General features: G+C 42.2%; 1 long non-coding RNA gene across 1 annotated transcript in view; it reads left to right on the top strand.

The window, feature by feature from the left end:
* LOC124790118 overlaps positions 1-27,266 on the top strand; it is a 969,286-nt gene that overhangs the window by 320,155 nt on the left and 621,865 nt on the right. Inside the window, exon 2 of the long non-coding RNA XR_007016228.1 lies at positions 7,300-7,403. This is a non-coding gene — a long non-coding RNA (uncharacterized LOC124790118). The remainder of the gene's footprint in view (positions 1-7,299; positions 7,404-27,266) is intronic.

Here is a 27,266-nt window from a genome sequence, read left to right on the forward strand (position 1 = left end):
ATCGTGTTGAAGCTGCGTGGGCAGCTGTACCTGTATACGCCATCCAAGCTCTGTTTGCCTCAATGCCCAGGCGTATCAAGGCCGTTATTACGGCCGTAGGTGGTTGTTCTGGGTACTGATTTCTCAGGAACTATGCACCCAAATTGCGTGAAAGTGTAATCACATGTCAGTCCTAGTATAATATATTTGTCCAATGAATACCCGTTTATCATCTGAATTTCTTCTTGGTGTAGCAATTTTAATGGCCAGTAGTGTATGTCCTTCCACAACCACTTTGATTGGCTAATGGTCTAGCATTCCCACTAAGACGCGGCTAATTTTATCTCGTATTCGAAAGCACAAGAAACGAAGTGCTGAAATATGTCATCCCCTTTAAAGGTGAGAAACGAGACGTGTTCTGATTCCTGATAAACGTGAAACATCGCGTACAGCACATACATAGGGAATCGTCACAGAATTTCACTCCAGAACACTGCCGAGCGAATTAGCGACATGCCGTAGCCACCTCTGGTGGGACGTACTGGAGGATCAGAAAGACCACTCGCCGCGTCGGCTCAGGAAAACAGACGTGTCTTCCCGGGAGGTCGGGTGTCGGGCCGCGGCTCGTAGCCCCTGGCACGGCCGCTGAATATTCATGAAGCCGGTACCGCACCGCAAGGCGGCGCGAATGCGGCAGAGACGTGTTAACCAGGCCAGATGTCGCCGAGAGGGGCCGCCGGCGACCCGGAGAATCGAGGGCAGCCGCCGCGGAATGCGGGGAAGCCGGGTGGGATGTGGTGGGCGCATGCCCACAGAATACGTGTGAACATTTGCCAGGGGCGTTCAATAAGTAATGCAGCACGGCATTTTTTCTGAAAGAAGATTGGTATTATTCAGGATTCCCATATTCCATATTATTTCCCATTCTTTTATCTACAAAACCCTATTATCTCTATATAAATTGTGTTTGTTTTATGTTTACAATTACATTACTACTTACGTCTAGTTGGAAATGACAACCATATTGCACCTATAGTAAGAACTGAAATGCCTGCGCTAGCAGGACAGAGCGGATTAGGTTGTCGAAAGAGGCCAAAATAAGTTGCTGTCAGTTGCACTCAACATACAAACTTTATTCATCAACACACAATATTACAACAAGGATGCAAAACACTCAATACTTTAATCGACCTCCTTTGATAAACTTTAGATCGGCTGAAGGCCACACTCAAAATCCAAGACACAAGGCCTAAGCAAGAAATTGAAATAAAACGTTCTTCCGGAGGTTTTACCTAAAAATATTTTCTAAATCTTCAATCTAAACAGGCTGAAGGCCTTAGCAATTTAGCTTTAATGGAACTTGGCTGGAGGCCACATATTAAGCAATAAGAAGAGTTACAATCAGAAGGTAGACGGCCTTATTTTAAACCTTTCATGTAAAATTCGGCTGAAGACCCCTGTAAAGAATAACACTCATGCCTCAAGGGCAAGACAAGAACATTAATTTAAGAGATATTAATACTCGGCTGAAGGCCACATATCAACAAAATATGATTAACAGCTTAGGGCCTAGAAAAAGAGTCTCAATTTAAGAGGCAGAAGGCCTTATCTTAAAATATCTCATGTAAAATTCCGCTTGAAGGCCCCATATAAAAGAATAACAATGTCATGCCTTAAGAACAAGACAAGAACATTAATTTAAGAGATATTCATACTCGGCTGAAGGCCACACATCAACCAAATAAATAATACACAAACAGGGAAATTACTATGTAACACTCAAGGAACCGCGCTCAGAAGTTTCCAAGGGTTGGCCTGAGATTATAACACTAACGCCCATTTAAGTGAGAAAGGCAGCCTCTACAACGACTTCTTAATCTCAAAGCAACCCAACCGACAGACAGCCGACCGACCAATCAACAAAATCAGTTCCGCTCCCCGCAACCAGCAAAACGACCACAAGATTTCAATACAACTACACACAGAATATTGGCGCCCACAACGACCAACACCTCAGCTGTCGAACTGTACCCAACGCTGGACAGCAACAACACGACGAGGAAAATACACTGCCGAACATTACGTCAATGACCAGGGCATGTAACCGGAACGTCAACGGCCACAAGGCAGAAGATACCGCTGGTTAACTTCAATAATAGGGAATAAATTAAGTTAAGCTAAACCCCACAGTAAGACGGCTGGATTCTACTTGAATACACACACGTTGTTGCTCACGGGAATGTCCCAGAAGCGACAACAAAGATCAAACGAAGAAATGCAAACAGTTGAGACTGGATAGTAGGTTAAGTGTGGACTCAACTTTCATGTCCAAGATCGGTGGGCGACAAATTTCGTAGCACTCGCAAGCAGCACCTCACGCTCCAACCCCACGTGCACGCCGCCAGCGGCCCCGGCCAGAGTATACGCGACGGAGACTTCCTTGATGCTCCACACCACCCGACCGACTGCCCAGGCCCGGAACGGTGAAAGGACCAAATATACGTCGGCCGATGAGACGATCAACCGAACGACCAAACAACGGTCGTCCCGCTCCTATCTCCCTTCGTCGGACGGTTCATGTGTGTCGCCAGCGGTCGGCGAACACTGGCTGTCGGCGCCTCACCGGCGCTCAGTCCCCGACTTCACTGTTGCGGCCTCCCGACTGCACTGCTGGTCCGTCCAAAACTGACTGCCAGACACACGACGACCCGGAAATACTATCGGTTGCTCCAGAAATGGTACGACAGTGCACTTATCGATACACGCTGCTGCTGCCACTCACGGGCAAGTAAGGCAGGAAGTTAGTGACGGCAGTAAATGGAATAAGAAAACGAGGTGGTAGTACCGTAATAAAAGATGACAAACAACAAATGGCATGAACACGGGCCGTGCACGGCTCAAGAATATTACTTTTGTAGTTACGAAACGTAAAAATACGTTTTTGACAATTCCTTACTACGATGCCGTATGTTTACGACGTAATTAAAGCTTACCAGAGATAATGTTACATTTCGTTTTTCATATTTTCCTTTAAATTTTATCTATGGTTCAAATGGCTCTGAGCACTATGGGACTTAACAGCTATGGTCATCAGTCCCCTAGAACTTAGAACTACTTAAACCTAACTAACCTAAGGACATCACGCAACACCCAGTCATCACGTTTTGTCTATGGCCAGTGTAAATTTTGTTTACCATAAGACTATTTCTTTTCTTATTCTATTAAGTCAGTAAGGTTTCCAAGATAGTACGATAAGTTGAAAAAGATAGAGAGTGAGAGGGGGAGATTGGGTGATACATACGTGCGTATGATAAATCCTTTCCATCGATAACTAATTCTCTCCTTCATACCTCCTCTGTGTTAGCACAGATGACGTGTCACTGATCTCTTTTGTGCTAAGACTGCTGTACACGCGAGGTGCCTATTTGCTTCCAGTGACCTGAGTGGAATGCATAAGTTCTAACATGTGTTCACCAACCTGCCGTCTTCTAAAGTTGTTGTCCCCTGCGCAGAAAACAGCACGTAGGTCGTGAAACCGTAATCTTGAGGCTGTAAGAAACTCTTTGCGAGGAACTTTTATTTCAGAAATGATTAAATTTCCAATCAGTTTGGACATACGAGATGCCACTCGCTTTTCATTGGCGCAATTACTTTCGTTTTTAGAGTCGCAAATGATTTATATTCTTCAACAAATTCCGTAATTAGTATCACACTGTGCTCAACTATATGTCCAAATACATTGCTAATAAAGTCTTAACTAACTCTGACCGTGGCAGGCAACATGTTTGTCCTCTGACACTGCCGAACAAGCTCTGATCTTACAGCCGAGCCAATTCGCCCACCATCCAAGTTAGGTGCTATCCGAAGATCACCAAGTGCTTCGTCTGCCTTTTCGTTTAGCAGTTTTTTATTATTCTGATGGTTATTAATACTTGTGAAATAATGGAATGGCAGCATTCTATTGAGAAATGCTTTAAATACGAAAAGCAAGTAAATAATCTGTTTAGTTTGTCTAATACTAATAACAGAAGATTGTCATTTTGGCGCACAACTACCGAACGCAGCAGCCAATCGCGGAGAAGGACCACAATTTAGGTGGTCTTTCTCACGACACCCGTAGCGAACAAACCATCTGTCGACGGTATCTCGCACCACATTACGTCGCCTTGCCACTTCCGCCTTGTGAACTGCTCTAAGAAGAGCTTCTTATACTTGAATGTGATGGCTGCAAACTATTATTTATGTTTAAAAACTGTGTCTTCATTTAGAATTTCGTGTGGATATTTCCTTATATGAACATAAATTTCCAGTTCTTTGAGAATGTTCATACTAAGTCCTTTCGGTATTTTGTGTAATATTTCTAACGTGCTTTCGATTTTCTCGGCCTTTTGGTATTGAGTTTTCAGATGTAAATAGAATATTGAAAGATTATTATTACTGTTTCTAGTGTGTTCTTTAAATGTATGAAATCTTCATGGGTTATCAGCCGAGTGGCGTCGTCTTTTAGTCGCAACATTTCAATGGATTGCGTATCTATCATCTTCAAGCCTGAAGAAGCGACTAGAAGACGACGCCACTCGGCTGATAACCCATGAATATTTCATAGCTGAAATACGCCGAGAAAGCCTTAAATCGCATATTCTTTAAATCACGTCAAGCAATCGCAAAATTTAAAATATCGAATTAGGGTCAGTCACCTGACCTTTAGATTCGTAGTGTGACACTAGAATTTTGAACCACCAAACAACACGAAGCTATGTCGTTGATTAGGCCATCTATGTTGCATGTAAACCACGCGCACTTTCGGAAACGGCATGTTATGAACTATCTCTACGTACTGTTCTAGATAACTAATACTGTACTAAAACACAGTACAGCACGCAATACCGTTTGAGCTAACGAAGCATGAAACTCCTTTCTTGTTTCAGCACTCCGTGAAAGTTGTGCACACCACTTCGTTCGTATTCGTTCTCGAACGCAACACTAAACTGCAACACTAAACTGCAGCTCTTTCATTGAAACCCTTGCATCACTATGTCATAACATGGCAATTTCTGTTTCCGAAAAAGAAAATTCTGGTGAACCGCAAATATAACTTTTTTATATTCCTCCTGCGCTGATATTGACTTGGGTTTTCAGGGACATTCAGAGGGATGCCGGCGTCTGCCTGAGACGCTATTTCGTCCACGTACAGCACTTCGTTGTTATCGTCAGGTGGCCCCAATGAACTCAGCTGTTAAGGGAGCCGGTCGCCCTTTATACCTGACCTCTGGTCCCCTCCCTTGGCAGACATAAATGGACAGCAGCTCTCTCAAGGGAGCTCAACCCATCACGAGCAACTGGTGATGCCGACGAGGTACGACACGCAAATATCCCGTCAGGCACTAGCATCTCCATTTGAGTGCCCGTGAAGATTTCTGTACATATGAAACCGTAAATAAAAAGAAACCAAATCTTGGTATTTATATCTGTTTACCATTCATTAACCGTTTTCAAATAAGTCAGACTCATACGTATCCAGTTACACCATCTTCAGAGTTGGTGTTTTCTTGACGATTGCCTTTTCCTATTAGAAATCAAGACACAAAAGGCAGCAATTACTTGGGGATTGTTATGCAATTACCAGTGTGTTCATCATTTACCTTCGTCTTTGAGATATAAAAGGTGAACATTGTGACCGAAATATGTTTTAATACGACTTGTTACGTGGATAAACGAACTGTAATCATGCACCACTATAACAGTTCGGTTTTTCTACTTAATGCATAAAAATGTGTGAGGCAGAATAGAAACGTCAGGTTCTGGGGTTCAATCCTCAGGAGGATCCAAGGATTTTTCTCTGTTATCTACGAGGGTTGTCTAGAAAGGAAGTACCGATCGGTTACCAAATGGAAACCACAGTGAAAATCAGAAACATTTTATTTGCAAGAGTTAGGTACACTTTCCACATGTTTCTCTACATAGTCGCCGCACCGACTTAGACATTTATCGGAGCGATATACCAAATTTCCAACACTTTCGTCATAGAAGCCAGCCGCCTGTGCTTTCCGATAATTCTCTACACTGGTCTATAGCGCTTAGCCTGCGCCCAAGTGTTATCTTCGTATCCAGTGATTGATGTGAACAGAGATGATACTCAGGACGAGCCAATTAGGGCTGTATTGTGGATGATCGAACACTTACCATCAAAAAGGCAGCAGGAGCATTTTCACTGCTCCTGCAGAGTGCGGCTGAGGATTGCCATGAAGAAGGAAGTGCGTGACAGTTGTGTTAGGTGGGCTGCATTCATTAAGGCGAAGCCCCTCAGCGGGCCCTCCTACTTGGCGGGAGACACCGTTGTTCTAGGCACCTTTACTCGCTCACAGTGTGCTCACAACTGTAAAGAGCGTCTTGATGCGATCGACGGTCATACTAGAGACACTACCCAGAACATATGTGCAAAGCTTCATCGGGTTTTCACTGTGGTGTCCATTTAGTGACCGATCGGAACTTACTTTCTGGACAACCCTCGTATATCTCATTTCACCACCGACACTGACTTTTTTAATGTGAAAGATGCTGAGTTGCACATTAAACTGCTATATGATTTAACTTAAAGCATGCCACCTCCAATAGAACAATTGTGTTCTCAAAACAACCTGTGTGTTGAGGATGAAAGGTTAATAGGACCCATCTGAAGATGAGCAAGACTGGCTTCAGACCAATTACAATTCGATAAGCAAATATAAAAATAAAAGGGGAATGATGCAGTTATATATGCATATGTGAGTTTGAAAGCAGCTGTCGAGAATTCTCAACATGAAAAAAATAAATAAATAAATAAATTCCAATAAACGTTATTATTGTTCTCAAACATTTTATACAGATTGTAACTAGTATAATGCAGATATTTATACTGATGACTCAGGGTAGTGTACTAAACAATATCATTTGTAGACTAGTAATTATAGCTATTACATGTCCGATGGTTTTAGGCTGGGTAGTACCTCAAAGTATGTGTGGCAAGAGCAAGCCATTAATCTTTATTTTCCCCTGTGTGGCAGGGAAGGTGTTAAAGGCAGATGTGTGGATGCAAAATGGTAAGTGTATACTGGCAGGCGCAGTTCACTTAGTGGTGCTAGTACGACTGTGCAGAAAGTATCAGGTCGTAAAGTTTGTGAAGACTGTTTGACGCAGAGAAAAAACAACTGATACGCTGATGTTTGCACATATCAAGGTACCACCTATGAAAATATCTGCACTTATACCCGATGGGTTCTTCATGTCTAAAGTGCTATTTTTGTAGTGTATTTAATATTTTATTTACGATTATTGTTGCAGATTACGCGCTCCTCCACAGCGTTAGTGGGAAAATCAGCCGAAGGTGCACGTGAATAACTCCAATAAGGCGACCACCCCAAAGAAGGCTACGCAGGACTCACAAGGTAAATTTCGTTCCCCCAGCTACTTGTCACAGATTTGAATTGGGCGAATTCCTTAGATAACTGACGGTTCTGAACAAGTGTTTACACATTGCCTAAAGATCTTTGATTCAAATTTCGATGAAGCTATAGTCCTTTGGTGACCCTTCTCCCATCGCCTATCAGTTGTCAACAGCTTATATACCGCTGTTGATATCTGTGTCCATTTCGATCGTCAATGTCATTTGTGAAATATGGAGGGCATGCAGTTATCAATAAATCTTTTAAACGGACGTGCAACAAGCCGTGGAGCCTCAAGAGGACAGTGCCGCTCTAATGGAGACAATGCGGCGTGACAGTCGTATTTGAATTGCATTAATTTGCACAGCTACTTGGAAAACAGCTTTCTATTTAAGTTCGTACTTACTAAGATTCTTTGTTGCGTTACAGTGACCAAAGATACCACATATGGGTTGGCATGAATGTTCCTGCTGCGAGAGATGATTTGTCACGGGTCTCTCGTGTAGCGAATGTTCTACATGATCGAAAGCTAGACCGCCACTACAAAAACGGAATATTAAACTGGTAATCAGTATTGTGGAGTTACAGGTGGGGTTTTCGCGTGAGAGTGGAAGAAGTGTGTGTGGGGGGGGGGGGGGGGCGGAGTGGGAGCCGTGGCATATGTTAAATGAGACCACAGCAATACCCACCACACGGTAAGCTCGTCTCGAACAGCGACGTGACCCAACGTTACCTATGTTCGAATGACGTGGGCAGCCGACCCTTTGTGATGTACAATAGTATTAGGTAACAATAAAAGATACAGGAGCGTTATATCCCGTTTTAAGAAGCGAAAAGCGTGCTGAACAATTCTATTCCCATTTTATATCTGCATGGAGTTAGTTACATATTCCATAGAACATTTGAACGATTCTTTTATGAAGTTATGTGGAACGAGTTAGATTACAGAATATGTATACATGATTGATATTAATATGAAACAACACATTTTTTAGTCCTAATCATGTAAATGTAGCTACACATTTTTAGTAAATTACGGCAGTGATTTAGCTGAAGGTCAAAGAGTAATGGACAAATAAAACATAACAAAATTGCAATGAAATACGTATAAATACGATCGACACGTCAAATTAAAGAGCTCGATCTTGAAAAGCAAATATTGTAAAGTCGTTTATAGACTGTTCAGCTAATAAAACAGTGCTGCATGTACTAGAATATACACATTCACTTCGTGCCAGTTCTAGAGTATGTGATTTCTATGTTTTAATTACTTTTTATACCCAACTGTCCTTATGCAATTACAGCTGCACGTAATTAAAATTATATGAAACTTCCCAAAGAACTGTTTGCTCCAGCGAAATGGGGCGGTAACACTTCATAAGAATCATGACGTGGTTTGAAATTCGTGTTTTTTTGTGACTATTCACAATTTTATAAGGAATTTGTGTCATACTTATTTTTACTTTTAATTCATTCGCAAACTGTTCGACTTACAGCTTACTAGAAAACCTCAGATGAATCAACATAAAGCTATGCACTTTTCTATGCCTTTAGGTTTATACTAATGTTACGGATATGCAAATTGTAATGCTGAACTGATTTATATCGTGATGCTAACTATGCGAAATATTTGAAAATTTGAGTTGGTATGAAATGGCCAGCTCAGATCTTGAAGAAACAGTCTAGGCTGGACATTAGTTGCAGTAATAACTGCAAAATACTCACAGGTTTATTTCGTGAATTTTAAAGATTTAAGTGATTTAATGAGAGCATTAACTAGGGACTTGTACGGCTTTACGGAGTAAAAATAGAAAAAAAAAACTTGTGTTAGCCTTACTTATATTTACTACGAGCACCTCTTCTTAATATTAAATTTTAGGACTGTTAGTTGAGTTTAAACAGAGCACATACTCCTTTACATGCAAACAGTTATGCACCAGCGAATAATTTGGACACTAAGTGATAAACACTAAGTTGAATTGTAATTTTTTCTCCCACTTAGTGTGATTTCGGCTGCAGTTCGATTATTGTGGATGGTATCCCTCGCTGTCAACTGAAATTCAAAGCCAATTCCACAAATATGCTGCAAGTGTGTTATAAGTAATGTTAGGATGAGGATTTCTGTATGAGTTTGTGCACATATCTATAAGTGGACAGGTTATAAAGAACCATGATACAATCCGAAATCAAAGAAGCAAATAATAAAGAATAACTGCGAAGAATAGTTTATATAGGACTGAGAGAATTGAAAACAGTTTGAAAATAATGAAAAACCGAAAATCAGCAGTAGTAGGTGGAATAAATACCACACTGTTAAACACAATGGAATCATTTTATTAAAATCATGACCAGTTTCATGCCTATTCAGGCGTATCCTCATGTAATCTATACAGATAAGAAAGTAAGTATTTTGCAACTTTTCCTTTTTACAATGGCTTACTAAATATTGTCATATGGACTAGAACAGTCCTGTCCATTTGGACAGCCTATACAGAGAAGCTACGTGAAATACTCCTAGGTGCCTGCAGGTAGCCAACTGGCCTCAGAGTCGTGTCAAATGGTTGCCTATATGTAGGCGACTCTCGCTAATTCACAGGTTTTCTCTGTTAAGGTACATTTCTAAAATGCTAAATAAAAGTGGGCGAATACCACCGAGGATTTTGCCGAACTGAGGGGTCTAAGAGCGACTCTATGCCATTCACATATGTGTCAATGTCGCACCCATCAACGATCACGCTACAGGAGGATGCAAAACGAGAGGGCTGGAAAAGCATAATGATCCTTTGCTGCTTCGGATCATGTTCAGATTTCGCGGAATGGTTTTGACCGGTACCTAGTGGTTCCAATCAGTAGAAGAGATCAAAAATTGCAGTTATCAAAAGATTGTGATTATCAAGAGGATGAGCATCATACTGCAAACTTGTTTTCGACTGCAGAGTGTGTGGGAATCAATGGCCCGGGGGAGGGTGTGGTCTTATTCAGAATCTTTTCGCCATCCACTAAGGCCTTTTCTTGTCGATTATAGGTGGCAGTCTGGCTGAAATGTTTCCCTCGGTCACCCATAATAAAACTGCCTCGCGGATCTGAACTCCATCGCAGAGGCATCAAGAAAACAAGTTAAATGTGCGTAAGAGGGGGTATGACGACCTTCCCATTGTGTGACACGTCCAATGTGGCATTGGACAGTAGTGTGGTGAAATTTGGTGCCTTATGACATCATTACCCCACCTTACATCTCACATGAACTTCTGAGATCTCACCTTTTTTATCACATATGTTGAAACCTCACAGTTTGAAATGCCGTCGAGCCTGAGGCTAAGGTCGCAGGGAGCCACGCTTTCGCACGATTACAAAGGAAGGTTGTAGGCACTTTCCAGCCAAATTTCGAACTTATTCGTCGCAGTGGAAGACAGTTATGAGGATCCGAAAAAATGATTCTGTAATTGTGTAGCGCAGTCTATTTTTACGTCACAGTAATATTTCTAACGTTGGCACACCTTTAATTTCTTTATTAATGGCTATCGTGAAATACTCGAGTGCCTCTCAAGAATCTCGCACTGTTTTTTGAAACGCAGATGTATTTCTGGAGAGAGCATTTGTATGGCTGTTGGACTGTCGAGGTGACACATTGGCTGCCACCGGAGCGACAATAGAACGCCGCGCGCGGCGGAGTCGCGTATTATGCCACGTGAAGGCCGGAGACGCAAACAGAAGCCGACGGCAGCTGCCGTCGCCTCCCACGCCGCCTCCGCGACCTGTTTGAATAATGGCGGTGGCGGCGTCGATGGTGGCGAAGTGCAGACACAATAATGTTATCGGCGGCGCGAAGAGCACGTTTCCGGGCCAATCAGAGGGCGCCGGTCACAGTCGCTGTTATTACCAGCCGTGACAGCGCCCTCAGGTTGCATTTCACTACGGACTGGGTGTTTTACGGTTGTGTTTCGCGGCCACTCTAATCTCGCCCCCGTCTCAGGAACGAACCCTACTGAACGTTAGGAATTTCTACTAGTTCAGCAATAAAGAACAAGATCTTAATCGCTGATTCCTTGGACATGACATGTTTTAATAATCGTCTTTAGATATTGTCATACGAACAAAGTATGCAAAACTTCCAAGTATTTCACATAACGTGAAATCAGCAATGAATGAATACAGTCAGAATAAGCATCAAAGATAAAATTGAATTATGAACAGAGATACAGATAAGTGAATTTTATTTATTTATTTCTTGAGTTGTCAGCCTTCTGACTGGTTTTACACAGACCGTCACGCACTCGACCCGTGCGCCAACCACTTCATCTGGGGGTAGCGCATGCAAGCTACAGTCTGCTGGATGTATCCCAATCTCTGTCTTCCTCTACAGTTTTTTCCCTCTGCAGCCTCCTCTAGTACCATGAAAGCTATTCCGTGATATATCAACAGATGTTTTACCACCCTGTCCCTTCTTCTTGTCAGTGTATCCCTATATTCCTTTCTTTGCCGAGTCTACTGAGTACCTCCTCATGCGTAACTTATCAGTACAGTCAATTTTTCTGTAGCACCACCTCTTAAATACTTCGATTCTGTTCTGCTCCAGTTTTCCCAAAGTCCATCTTTCACTAACACACAATCTTCGAAGCGTACAATCTCAGAAATTTCTTCCTCAAATTAAGCCCTATGTTTGATATTACTAGATTTCTCTTGGACAGGAACGCCCTTTTTGCCAGTGCTAGTCTGCTTTATATGTCCTTCTTGCTCCACCATCATGGGCTATTTTGCTGTTTAGGTAGCAGAATTCCTTAATTTCACCTACTTCGTAATTAACAATCTTGATGTTAAGTTTCTCACTTTTCTCATTTCCGCTACTTCTCATCACTTTCGTCTATCTTCGAGCTACTCTCAATCCATATTCTATAGACTGTTCTTTCCATTAAGCAGATCCTGAAAGTCTTACTCACTTACAGTGGGGATAGAGATAACAAGATATTATGTAAATTATCTGAGATATAAAACACTAAAATTAAAGGCACAGTCATGAGTAAAAATACAAAGATTGAGCATTTTTGACGAAACCTTCCCTTTATCGAATAAAATTTTCACATGTACTTCATACACAAGAGTGAAGATATAACTGCGTGATGTAGAATTCTGGGTAAAATTGCAAGTATGGGTTGTGGTAAATTTATCATAGAATTTAGACTAAATAGACGAAACAGATTTACAGACAGTATCTCAACTAAAAATACGAAAGGTGCATAATTTTAGAAAACTTGACGGTGAGGACTGACAAAATTATAACGTACTTCAATCATACAAGAACTGCAAGAAGTAACCAATGAAGTGGAATTATCAGCATAACCGAAAAGCAAAATTAAATTTTCTAAATAAGAAACATCGAAATAGACATATCGAAATTGACAGAGTAATGCATTCAGAATACAGGAGCATGACGATTAGCTGTTTGGTGTGCTTTCTTTATGCCAAAGACGAAGATTTTTGGAATACATCTCGTTCAAAAAAATTTTAAGAAATCTGAGATCAAGACTTTCCTATCATGAAAATTCTACAGAGAACGTTTGGTCCTATATTATTGTGAGGTGTCGATTGAGCTGATTGCCACATTCCTAAGGTGCTACAGATTCGATCGCTGATGAGTTCAGGGAAGGGAAGTTCCTCACGAGATCCTGCAAATTTAAAACAAACGATGTTAAGCAATGGATAACGTCTTTTTAAATGAAAATTGCTAGAGATGGCCCAATTAAGCGTGAAAGTATGGGTAGTACGCCTCGCGCGGATATATTAAGGGAGAGATCCATCAAACTACGAAAGGATACTGTGAGTCACTATAGCAAATTGGTTTACTGTTATAAGCCAACGATCTTGCCGTCAGATCACCGATGTTAAGCTTGGCAGTATTTGGATGGGTCACCATGCGGGTGTGCCGAGTGCTGTTGGCAAGAGGGGTGCACTCAGCCCTTGTGAGCCAAATTGAAGAGCTACTTGACTGAGAAGTAGCGGCACCGGTCACAAGAACTGACAACGACAGGGAGAGTGGTGTGCTGATCACTGCCCCTCCGCATCCGGTGACGCCTAAGGGCTGAGCATGACACGGCGGCCGGTCGGTACCGTTAGCCCTTTAAGGCCTGTTCCGACGGCGTTTCTTTTTTGTCATAATAAATCAAATCAATAATCTACCCTCTGTATCAAGTAAGTAAACGTTCAATACATGGACAAGAAATTTCAAATACGAGCTATAGCCTTGGTACATGTGGGTGGACATATGAATGCACAATGTGAACCTATATTGTGGATGCAGCCAATGAATGCAGAAAGATTAGTGATTTGAAAACGATCCCTAAAAAGCAAGAATGAACACCAATGATGAGTCCATCATGCGTGCAGCTAGCTAGCTATGAGTACTAAATATGCACACGAAAGGCGGCCGCTGTGGCCAAGGGGTTCTAGGATCTTCAGTCCGGAACCTCGCTGCTGCTTCGGTCGCAGGATGGAATCCTGGTTCGGCCATGAATGTGTGTGATGTCCTTAGGTTAGTTAGGTTTAGGTAGTTCTAAGTCTAGGGGACTGATGATCTCAGATGTTAAGTCTCCTAGTGCTTAGAGCCATTTGAACCATTTTTATGTGCACGAAAGCCTGATGCAAATTAACAGCTTTGCATTCCCCTCCAGTTGGTGGCTGCATCGTCGGTGCATGCTTACCACTCTTAAAGTGTGCGAACATGGAAGGCAGCTGCTGTAGCGGCTGCAGGTTGTGAATCCAGCACGGCCTCTTTACTTTTCGCACGCTCGGACACATCTTTCTCTATCGATATCTCCTGTAGCTGTGTAAACCGAAGTGCGTTCTCAACAGCGGCGTTCCTAAAACAAGTATTGTCTTGGATCTCCCTGAGCCAAGGGTGTTCTGACTATACGAAACTTAGCTGGTTGTGCTATTGCCTGAATTAAGCCACCCATCTGAAGCAGACCTTATGAGATACGACAAAAAATAATTTTATAAATAAATCTGAGAATTTCCTGCTCTCACAGGCTTTGTCACAGTTATGATATGGTGTGGGAAGAAGGCAGAAAATCTCTCCCACTACATAATAGATTTCCAGCCACATCCAGCCAAAATATTTGGACTTGTACATGCGTGGAAACTCGCTCCTCGTACAGAAATAATTATTGGGAGCCAATTACATAACCTCTTACTAGGGTTTGAACAAATATTCCCTCGGGGCACGACAGCAGTCAATGTCTGTTCCCACACTCCCAAACCCTGTGTTTTCAGCTGACCCAGAGCTGTAGCTGAAAAGGATTCCCTGATCGATTCAGATTATATGGTATGCAAGCCAACCTTTTCGACGCTCCTTCTGTGCGGACATCAGAGACGTCAATTTATGTCCTATACTTGCCCAGAGATGGCTTTTAGCAGCAAACGATTTTAGAAACAGTCCTGTTTTCCTAAGCTAACTTCCTGGTCACGAGACAGCTAAAAAATCCTCAAGGCTGCTGTAATAACAAGTCTCCTTCATCGAATTAAGAAATGGCTCTGAGCACTATGGGACTTAACCTCTGAGGTCATCAGTCCCCTAGAACTTAGAACTACTTAATCCTAACTAACGTAAGGACATCACACACATCCATGCCCGAGGCAGGATTCGAACCTGCGAAGGTAGATGTCACGCGGTTCCAGACTGTGGCACCTAGAACCACTCGGCCACCCCGGCCGGCTCGAATTAAGAGGAAAAGGAGATAAAGAAGCAGTAAGCTGTGCATTCGTTAGCAACGGCAAATATCCTTCCGGTTCCTACACTTCAAGCTTTCGCTGAAGCTAGTTGCACTTGTTCATTCTGAACATATCAGTATTTCTGGACTCACTCCTGAAACTATGCAGCGAATTAATCTGAAATATGACGTACATGGCTGATCTGATTCTGATTATTTATTGCAGTCAAAGTTGCAATACAATTCTACAGGACTGGTCAAGTGTATGCACTCACGTGCCATTTTAAGTGGCTGAAACTTGTAATGTTAGTCGCAATAAACTTGCAGCTGAGGCTGAAATGAATAACTCTGTATGGAATCAACTCTGTATGTCACGTTCCAGACGAATTCAAATATGAACATCCCCGAGTGAAATTTAACTTGTCCTAGCCTCTGACTGGTTAAAGGTGGATAACAGAGACTCCATACTGGCTTGACACCTGGTTCTTGGTAGCAATTCATTTTTAAATGTTCAGTTTGGAAGTTAGGATGGAGAACTGCGATGATAACGTCGCTCTGACGTTTACGTAGTGGACAGTGCGTTCTTAATACAGGTGTAATCTTTTCATTATGACTGAGACGAATTGTAGTGGCTCACATTGCTCCATGACAATTCATTATTGTGGCATACCTGAAACATAATAAATCATTAAGTGGATTTAGAGTATCCTTGATACCCATCACAGTCACGACGGACCTAATCGACAGATCTACGATCCTACTAGATCTTCTGCGAGACCGTTCGAGGTGGCGCAATGGTTAGCACACTGGACTCGCATTCGGGTGGACGACGGGTTCAGTCCCGCGTCCGGCCATCCTGATTTACGTTTTCCGTGATTTCCCTACATCGCTTCAGGCAAATGCCGGAATGGTTCCTTTGAAAAGGCAAGGCCGATTGCCTTCCCCATACTTCCAGAATCCGATGAGACCGATGAATTCGCAGTTTGGTCTCCTCCCCTCTTCTACGAGAGGGGATAGTCATTACAAGACGCAAGGTTAGTCGACAGACCGTTCGCGACTTGTGTCTGAAGAATACGCGTCCAGCTGCAAACCCCATATAAACTCCCAGGCCGTAACAACCATTCCATGTCGTCACGTTTTCGGAAGTAATTCAAATGAATATTTTGCGATAGCTCAGAAAATATCAGGTGCCGTCTCAGCTAAATGCTGCGACACAAAAATATTTCGCTGTAGATTGTGCGATAGAAAAAAAATCAGCGATCTTAAGGCAGTAACTTTTGAGTCGTTGGCCGTAAACTCTGTTTGTATGAAGTGGTGTGAAGAGATAGCAGAGTCTTACACAGGTATCTAGCATCGTCTGCAGCCTGAGTGGATCATCAGCACATAGTACTATTAGATAGGACTCCAATGGTGTGAAATCTAGTGAAAATACGGCTGTGAAACTTGAAACTGGAGTATGCTTCTACTGATTCAGTTAATCCCAGCAGTCATTCCGAAACCTTATAAGCTGCCTCTAGTGTGCGTTAAAACTATTCAGTAGCTCTCTGTACTCTCTCTCTCTCTCTCTCTCTCTCTCTCTCTCTCTCTCTCTCTCTCTCACACACACACACAAAATGGTTCAAATGGCTCTGAGCACTATGGGACTTAACATCTATGGTCATCAGTCCCCTAGAACTTAGAACTACTTAAACCTAACTAACCTAAGGACATCACACACATCCATGCCCGAGGCAGGATTCAAACCTGCGACCGTAGCAGTCACGCGGCTCCGGACTAAGCGCCTAGAACCGCTAGACCACCGCGGCCGGCACACACACACACACACACCTCGATTACCTGCGAAGCTGAGCGACCCCCGATTTCGAATGGATGTGATCCGCTTAGGGCAGCCTGCAGGAGAACGCGGATATTCATTGGCATTCGCTGTGTAGAACATTCAAAACTAGTCCTTACCATTTCAAATTGCGTTTACTTATGGAAGCGGAAATCTGTTTTGAGACGTCCGCTGCTGACTCATTGCCACTATGCAGTTATACCTTGCTCCTGGTAGCCTGCAGAATTTCGCTGTACGCCAATGCAACACAAAATTGGGTGATTAAGACAGATACTGCTCTACTGTGCAGCTATCAAAACTCCCATAGTTCTCGTGTTAAAGGTTATTACTGATTGCTAGATGGTAAGTGATTACATCACACGGTACACACACAAGACAGCAATAAATGGCAAAACAAAGAATAGTTTCTACGTTTTTATTCGGAGAATTTTCGTTAGTGAAGAGCTTCTTTCACATGTGACCATATGTACGGAAACACGGAAATCGTCAGGTCACCTAAAAATGAGCGCACGTGGGTTTTTAGTTGATTAGAGATTAGAATGGGAGCAGTTCTAAATCTACGACTCATGTATTTAAAAAGAAAATTAAGTGCTGTCCGAGAATATCTATTAAAGAATCCTTTCAAGTGAAGTACGAAATGGACCTGGAAAGGTGAATACCAGTATTATCGCTCAGAAATGTCATTTGCTTTGTAATTGCATTCACTGACAAAAAACTGAATGTCCAAAAAAGGGAGGAGGAAAGGATATAAAACTTCACAGGCCGAGTGCGTATATGATGTTTGTTCAGTGATTACGAAATTGAGAAATTTACAAAGTACTTGACAGTATGAGCCTGAATCAGGACCTATCCTTGAAGGCTGACGAATTTGAAATAAATTGTTTAGTTAGATTTTTATTGTCTTTGGCCTTTTAAATTGACATTAGTTCTGAAATCATTCTCAAGTTCCAGTTAAACGTAAGCAGTGAAAATGATGATTCCAGTGAAGAATGTTGTGGCTGGAATATGGCTGCGCTCAGTGCGATACGCGCCATATTGTAGAGCTCGACGGCTTTTGTAGGATGTCTGTGAGATTAAATAACGGCAGGCTCGGTCGCAGTCGATTCAAACTCGACATTTCTACGTGCTAGAATAACTTCCTGAAATCTTAAACGAAGTGCTTATAAATAATGAAGAGATATAAAGGGCGTAGTTAAGCCTCACTATTTCTTCGGAGTACAAACGCCTCAAAAATGAGATCGACAGGAAGTGCAAAATGGCTAAGCAGGGATGGCTAGAGGACAAATGTAAGGATGTAGAGGCTTGTCTCACTAGGGATAAGATAGATACTGCTTACAGGAAAATTAAAGAGACCTTTGGAGAGAAGAGAACCACTTGTATGAATATCAAGAACTCAGATGGAAACCCAGTTCTAACCAAAGAAGGGAAAGCAGATAGTTGGAAGGAGTATATAGAGGGTCTATACAAGGGCGATGTACTTGAGGACAATATTATGGGAATGGACGAGAATGTAGATGAAGATGAAATGGGAGATACGATACTGCGTGAAGAGTTTGACAGAGCACTGAAAGACCTGAGTCGAAACAAGGCCCCGGGGGTAGACAACATTCCATTAGAACTACTGACGGCCTTGGGAGAGCCAGTCCTGACAAAACTCTACCATCTAGTGAGCAAGATGTATGAGACAGGCGAAATACCCACAGACTTCAAGAAGAATATAATAATCCCAATCCCAAAGAAAGCAGGTGTTGACAGATGTGAAAATTACCGAACTATCAGTTTAATAAGTCACAGCTGCAAAATACTAACACGAATTCTTTACACACGAATGGAAAAACTGGTGGAAGCCGACCTCCGGGAAGGTCAGTTTGGATTCCGTAGAAATATTGGAACACGTGAGGCAATACTGACCTTACTACTTATCTTAGAAGAAAGATTAAGGAAAGGCAAACCTACGTTTCTAGCATTTGTAGACTTAGAGAAAGTTTTTGACGATGTTGACTGGAATACTCTCTTTCAAATTCTAAAGGTGGCAGGGGTAAAATACAGGGAACGAAAGGCTATTTACAATTTGTACAGAAACCAGATGGCAGTTATAAGAGTCAAGGGGCATGAAAGGGAAGCAGTGGTTGGGAAGGAAGTGAGACAGGGTTGTAGCCTATCCTCGATGTTACTCAATCTGTATATTGAGCAGGCAGTAAAGGAAACAAAAGAAAAATTCGGAGTAGGTATTAAAATCGATAGAGAAGAAATAAAACTTGGAGGTTCACCGATGACATTGTAATTCTGTCAGAGACAGCAAAGGACTTGGAAGAGCAGTTGAACGGAATGGACAGTGTCTTGAAAGGAGGATATAAGATGAACATCAACAAAAGCAAAGCGAGGATAATGGAATGTAGTCGAATTAAGTCGGGTGATGCTGAGGGAATTAGATTAGGAAATGTGACACTTAAAGTAGTAAAGGAGTTTTGCTATTTGAGGAGCAAAATAAGTGATTATGGTCGAAGTAGAGAGGATATAAAATGTAGACTGGCAATGGCAAGGAAAGCGTTTCTGAAGAAGAGGAATTTGTTAACATCGAGTATAGATTTAAGTGTCAGCAAGTCGTTTCTGAAAGTAATTGTATGGAGTGTAGCCATGTATGGAAGTTAAACATGGACGATAAATAGTTTGGACAGGAAGAGAATAGAAGCTTTCGAAATGTTGTGGTACAGAAGAATGCTGAAGATTAAATGGGTAGATCACATAACTAATGAGGAGGTATTGAATAGAATTGGGGAGAAGAGGAGTTTGGGGCACAACTTGACGAGAAGAAGGGACCGGTTGGTAGGACATGTTCTGAGGCATCAAGGGATCACATATTTGGCATCGGAGGGCAGCGTGTAGGGTAAAAATCGTAGAGGGAGACCAAAAGATGAATACTCTAAGCAGATTCAGAAGGATGTAGGTTGCAGTAGGTACTGGGAGATGAAGAAACTTGCACAGGATAGGGTAGCATGGAGAGCTGCATCAAACCAGTCTCAGGACTGAAGACCACAACATTTCTTCGGAGAGACGTTTATTAAACACTATCTTGTCATGAAATTCAGTAACTCGTACATTGAGCAATGATATCGATAAAGCTAAATTCAATTACACTTCCATCTCCAGTGGAGCTCCAGAACATCGATAAATCTAAATTCAGTTACTCTTCTATCTCCAGTGGAGCTCCAGAACAAAAGGTTATGATATGACATGCTTCTCCTAGATAAAGAAGAGAAACTACGGAACGTAGCATAGGGATTAAACTCACGGAGTGCAACCGGCTCTTACCATATAAACAATGTCACTCTGGTCAATAAACTGGCATACTGCAGGTACACATACTGTATTTGATTTTCATATCTAAGTGAAACATAATAAAAGATATATTATGAGGCAGCTTAGCAGTATGACTTTGCACGCATTCTGGCTTGGAATGATGCACCTATTCAACAGAAGCCGTTGTATTTCCCTGAGACAAGCTGTTGTAGTTGGTCCTTGATATCCTGGATATTGACAAGGTACGGAGTTAACATCCGAGCCGGTCTCACACATGTTATACTGGAGATATTGGGTCTTGCTAGCCATGGGAGTACCTCATCCCGCAGGGAGATCGTAGAAGCACGTTGTAAGAGGTCCATGACTAAGGAATTTATTGCTAGCGCACTCGAGCAGATGTAATTTCAATGGACTGCTCACGCGCTGCCTGCGATTTGTAAGCTGTAAGAGAATCACAGACCAGAGATCAGTGTTGGCTGCAGTAACAGCAGTGTCAGTAGGAGTAAGTAGTAGCCAGCAGACCAGGTGTATGAAGTTGGCAGGCCGGCCGTGGGGAGCGATGGCGGTGCCCGAGCGATGTAATATCAAGTAAAAGCAGCCGCGCGTATATGTAGTTTGTTACGACTAAATTTGTACTATTGTCATATCAAGTCCCATGTAAATGTTTTTAAAACTCTTTTAATAATAATCTTTCTCATAAAAATTAACTTTCGACAATCATTCATTTGAATTTAAAGAATTTACTAATTTCTCCAATCCATGGTCATCCAATTATCGAAAAGAAAAATCAGTTATTTCATTTTATGCATGACAAATCTAGCGGCCAGCATTGCACTGGGCTGTGCCAGACAAATTTCTTATAGGAGCAGATATATACGCGTTATCCGGCGACTTCATTGAGGTAAGAATTTTCAATTTATTCAGAATGATCTTTCAGGGCCATGACGCAGCACTGCTGACGTCCAAATTTACCAGTTTAGATTCACAGTCAGTTAATTATTGAAAGGTTATATATGAGTCACATTTTTTGTTGGGATGTTGGTCACGTTATTATTGGCAGGTTACTGAATTAATCTGTTGGGAGGTTACAACGCGCTTAGTGCAGACGAGCAACGTCCTGTTGAATAATGGCACCACGATACTGCCACATGAGAGGTAACACGTGAGGACTCAGGATGTCCGTGACGTAGCACTATACTGTCAGATTTCTCGCAGTAATTACCAGCCGTGACCTAAATTCATTCCCGATGGCTCCCCATAACATGACGCCAGGAGTAACATCGCTACATCTCTCCAAAACACTGGAAGAATAGGGTGTCTTACAAGGTCGCTGCCATACTCACCGACAGTGGTCATCCGGGATGGTATATAACCTCAGTGACCCGAACTGAAGACAGTGAGGCGCTGTTCATCAGCGGTCCATACTTACCGGCCATGGCACCATTCCAGATTCAGTTGTTTGTGTTGTGACGTCATGGCAGCCTAAGCATGGGACAATTCCCTAGCACGGTTGCTGTTAATCACCAACCAATGGTGCTAAATGACACAGAACGTTGCAGGAAGCCCATTACATGTTATCGGATGGCAGATACAGATTTGAAAGGGTTACAATGGGCTTGGTGAACAATACGGTGATCCTCCATCGTAGTGTTCAGACGCGGTCGACCGGAACATTGGCGACGAGTATACTTGCCCTCATGTCCCCATGCAGTCCATTGGACCAGTGTCACATCTGAATGCCCCAACGAATCTGGTAACACACACACAGTGTGTCAGACTCTGTCAGATGCTGATAACACCGTCTCGGATGAGTACACAGCACTTCCGTCTCCTTCTCTCAATATCTGACGTTGTTCACGCTCCATATATATAACTTACCAGACATGGTAACATCACTAAGCACGAACTACAGTAATACACTATGGTGGCCGTTACACTTTTCATAAAGAACTACAACTTTAATCATTTACATACCCACCGATGGAGTGTACAGGTATTAAGTTACACTGACTTTCGACCATGTCTTCTGGTTTCTTCACCTTCTTTGTCAGACAGCGATGTTTTTCCACAAAATTCTTCTGGCTTGTAGACCACGTCATTCTGAGAATGTGCCAGTTTCTCGATCATTGTTACAAGGGACATTCATCAGAGTATGTAATACCTCTACAGCAAAGCAAATATTGTTGTTGTTGTTTTTCTGTTTTTCAGTTCGAAGACTGGTTTGATGCAGCTCTCCATGTGCAAGCCTCTTCATCTCAGAGTAACTGCTGCAACGTACATCCTTCCGAATCTGCTTACTGTATTCATCTCTTGGTCTCCCTCCACGATTTTTATCGCCCGCACTTCACTCCAGTACTAAACTGGTGAGCCTTTGATGTCTCACAATGTGTCCTATCAACCGTCCACTTCTTTTAGTCAAGTTGTGCCGCAAATTTCTTATCTCTCCAATTCTGTTCGCTGTTATGTAATCTACCCATCTAATCTTCAACATTCTACCATAGCACTATATATAAAGAGCCACCGTGGTACTAAAACCGAGTTAGAAAACTGCTGTGGAAGCAAAGGGAACTTCACAGCAAACATAAATATAGCCGAAGCCTTGCAGACAAACAAAAATTACGCGAAGTGAAATGTAGTGTGAGGAGGGCTATGCGAGAAGCGATCAATGAATTCTACGTACTGAGTTGGCAGAAAATCCTAAGAAATTTTGGTCTTTTGTCAGATTGGTAGGTGGATCAAAGCAAAATGTCCAGACACTCTGTCAGTAAAATGGTACTGAAACAGAAGATGACAGACTAAAGGACGAAATACTAAATGTCTTTTTCCAAAGCTGTTTCACAGAGGAAGACCGCACAGTAGTTTCTTCTCTAGATGGTCGGACGGATGACAGAATGGTAGATATCGAAATAGACGACAGAGGGATAAAGAAACAATTAAAATCGCTCAAAAGAGGAAAGGCCGCTGGACCTGATGGGATACCAGTTCGATTTTACACAGAGTACGCGAAGGGACTTGCCCCTCTTCTTGCAGCGGCGTACCGTAGGTCTTTAGAAGAGCGTAGCGTTCCAAAGCATTGGAAAAGGGCACAGGTCATCCCCGTTTTCAAGAAGGGACGTCAAACAGATGTGCAGAACTATAGACCTATATCTCTAAGGTCGATCAGTTGTAGAATTTTGGAACACGTATTATGTTCGAGTACAATGACTTATCTGGAGACTAGAAATCTACTCTGTTGGAATCAGCATGGGTTTCGAAAAAGACGTTCGTGTGAAACCCAGCTCGCGCTATTCGTCCACGAGGCGCAGAGGGTCATAGACACGGGTTCCCAGGTAGATGCCGTGTTTCTTGACCTCCGCAAGGCGTTTGATACAGTTCCCCACAGTCATTTAATGAACAAAGTAAGAGCATATGGACTGTCAGACCAATTGTGTGATTGGATTGAAGAGTTCCTAGATAACAGAAAGCAGCACGTCATTCTCAATGGAGAGAAGTCTTCCGAAGTAAGAGTGATTTCAGGTGTGCCGCAGGGGAGCGTCGTGGGACCGTTGGTATTCACAATATACATAAATGACCTTTTGGATAACATAGGAAGTTCATTTAGGCTTTTGGCGGATGATGCTGTGGTATATCGAGAGGTTGTAACAATGGAAAATTGTACTGAAATGCAGGAGGATCTGCAGGGAATGGCAATTGAATCTCAATGTTGACGACTGTAATGTGCTGCGAATACATAGAAAGAAAGATCCCTTATCATTTAGCTACAAAATATCAGGTCAGCAACTGGAAGCAGTTAATTCCATAAATTATCTGGGAGTACGTATTAGGAGTGATTTAAAATGGAATGATCCTATAAAGCTGATCGTCGGTAATGCAGATGCCAGACTGAGATTCATTGGAAGAATCGTAAGGAAATACAATCCGAAAACAAAGGAAGTAGATTACAGTACACTTGTTCGCCCACTGCTTGAATACTGCTCACCGGTGTGGGATCCGTACCAGATAGGGTTGATAGAAGAGATAGAGAAGATCCAACGGAGAGCAGCGCGCTTCGTTACAGGATCATTTAGTAATCGCGAAAGCGTTACGGAGATGATAGACAAACTCCAGTGGAAGACTCTGCAGGAGAGACGCTCAGTAGCTCGGTACGGGCTTTTGTTGAAGTTTCGAGGACTTACCTTCGCCGAGAAATCAAGCAGTATATTGCTCCCTCCTACGTATATCTCGCGAAGAGACCATGAGGATAAAATCAGAGAGATTAGAGCCCACACAGAGGCATACCGACAATCTTTCTTTCCACGAACAATACAGGACTGGAATAGGAGGGAGAACCGATAGACGTACTCAAGGTACCCTCCGCCACACACCGTCAGGTGGCTTGCGGAGTATGGATGTAGATGTAAATGTAGATTTCGGAGGCTTCTGTTCTCTTTTTATCTAAACCGTTTATCGTCCATGTTTCACTTCCATACATGGCTGCACTCCATACAAATGCTTCCAGGAAAGACTTTCTGACGCTCAAGTCTATACTCGATGTTAACAAATTTCTCTTCTTCAGAACCGCTTTTCTGGCTATTGCCAGCCTACATTTTATATCCTATCTACTTCGACCATCATCAGTTATTTTGATACCCAAAATAACAAAACTCATCTGCTACTTTAAACGTCTCGTTTCCTAATCTGGTTGTTCAGCGTCACCTCATTTAATTCGACTACATTCCATCATCCTTGTTTTGCTTTTGTTGATGTTCATGTTATATCCTCTTTTTCAAGACACTGTTCATTCCCTTCAACTGCTCTTCCAAGTCCTTTCCTGTCTCTGACAGAATTACAATGCCATCGGCAAACCTCACGGTTTCTGTCACTTCTCCCTGACCTTTTATTCCTACTCCAAATTTTTCTTTTCTTTAGTTTACTGCATGATCAGAGTACAGATCGGTGGTAGGCTGCAACCCGTCTCACTCCCATCTCAACCACTGCTTCCCATCGAGTGCTGTCTGTTTTCTGTACAAGTTGTAAATAGATTTTCGCAACCTGTATATAACCTCTGCTACCTTCAGAGTTTCAAAGGGAGTATTCCAATCAGCATTGTCAAAAGCTTCCTCTATGTCTACAAATGTTATGAACGTAGGTTTGTCTTTTCTTCTATCTTCCAAGATATGTTGTAGCGTCAGTCCTGCCTAACGTGTTTCCTATATTTCTACGGAATCCAAACCGATCCTCTCCGCTGTCGGCTTCTATAAAGAATTCGTGTTAGTATTTTGCAAACGTGAATTATTAAATTGATAGTTGGGTAATATTCACATCTGTGAGCAACCATTTTCTTTGGAACTAGAATTACTACATTACAAAAGTTTGTGATTAAGACGGAGCTGTAAAAGAAAATGCCAAAATATGATCACGAACACATTTTCGGACTTTACACCTTAAATTGATAAATTATTACACTTTTCTTGAAGTCTGATTTATTTCGCACGTTTCATACTTCTTGCACAACAGATGTAAGAATTTTGTCATGGCTGGCTCTCCCAAGCCTCTCATTAATTCTAACGAAATATCATCTACACTTGTTTGGACTTAATATTTTACAACTCTGTCAAATTATTCTCTCTGTACCATATCTCCCATCTCATCACTATCTACTTCCACTTCTCTTTCTATAATATTATCCTCAAGTTCATCTCTCTTGTATAGACCCTCCACACACTTCTTTCACCTTCCATCTTATTTGTTCAGGACTGGTCTTCCATAAGGGCCCTTGATATTCATACAACTGCTTCTGTTTTCTCCAAACGCCTCTTTGATTTTCCTGTAGATGGTATCGATCTTTCCTCTAGTGAAATATGCTTCTATGTAACGCTATGGTGCCGGATAATCAAAGACATCTGTAAACCCAAGAAGGAGTAATAAAAATGGCATATCAAGAAAAACATGTTTGTGGTAAAAAGAGTATAAAGAAAAGTAGCAGCTTGACAGAGTATGTCAAGGAATCATAGAAGAAAGTGGTAGAAAATCCAAGATGACTCTCAGTTTTTCCACTACTATGTGGCGGAGCAGGCAAGCAAGAAAGTCGCAGACTGGCAGATCTTTTCTTGGAAATCACGAAAAAGTTTATGTTCGATTCTCCAGGCTGTCTGTAATTAGTCAGCTCACTACTTTTAAGGCTATGAAATCACTCATGTCTCGCACACACATTAAATAGATAGTTCCTTAAATTTCGCACCTGTCAGAAACTGATTTCTTTGGAATTGGAATTACTAAATTCTTCAAATATTATCTCTCATAAACTTGTAGCGCCGGAAATGCATATACTTCCTATTTCCATCTATTGTACTATAAATTTTTTTCCTTATTTTGTTACCTGAAAATATGACATTTCTGTTTCTTTAATATATATATGCATTTATGTCGATGTATAATTGGTTTGTTTTGTAAATACTATCTGTATTTTTACGTTGGGTCTGGCCTAGGGAAAACTATGCTATCGAACAATTACATCGATAGGTCGTGTGGAGAACCAAAGTGTTTAGGATCTTTGGTAGTGTGAACTCGGCCGCGTGGAGCGCGGGCAGAGCAGAGTGTGGCTGGAGTAGGGCGGTGGAGCAGGCGTGTTGGGTGACGCTCCCGCGAGCTGCCGCGCTTTCGGGGTTTGGCAGCATGTAATTGCGCACGACTTGCGATGATAGTTTCTGTCACGGCGTCGCGGACGGGAATCATTAGCTGGCGCACATCAAGAGCCAGTTCGCCTGGTGACCGTGTCGAGAAGAAGGCGTGCCATCATCCAGCTTCTGCAACAGCGACGGCCGACTGTGAGTGACTGTCGCCACCTCCTCGATCGACGACTTCAAACCTTCAATCAACCAACAAGGAAGACTGGAAGCACGTAAAGTTTTAGAACTGTATGGCAGACCTCAGTTTTTCAAACTATTCCATTAGCATCATTAAAATACAGCAACTTAGCATAAACCTTTGTTGTTCATTGTCCCAATTACATTACCAAGCAGGGTCCCTTCCTTTTCCGGAATGAACCCG

This window comes from Schistocerca piceifrons, chromosome 3, assembly GCF_021461385.2.
Source record: "Schistocerca piceifrons isolate TAMUIC-IGC-003096 chromosome 3, iqSchPice1.1, whole genome shotgun sequence".
Classification (NCBI taxonomy): Eukaryota; Metazoa; Arthropoda; class Insecta; order Orthoptera; family Acrididae; genus Schistocerca; species Schistocerca piceifrons.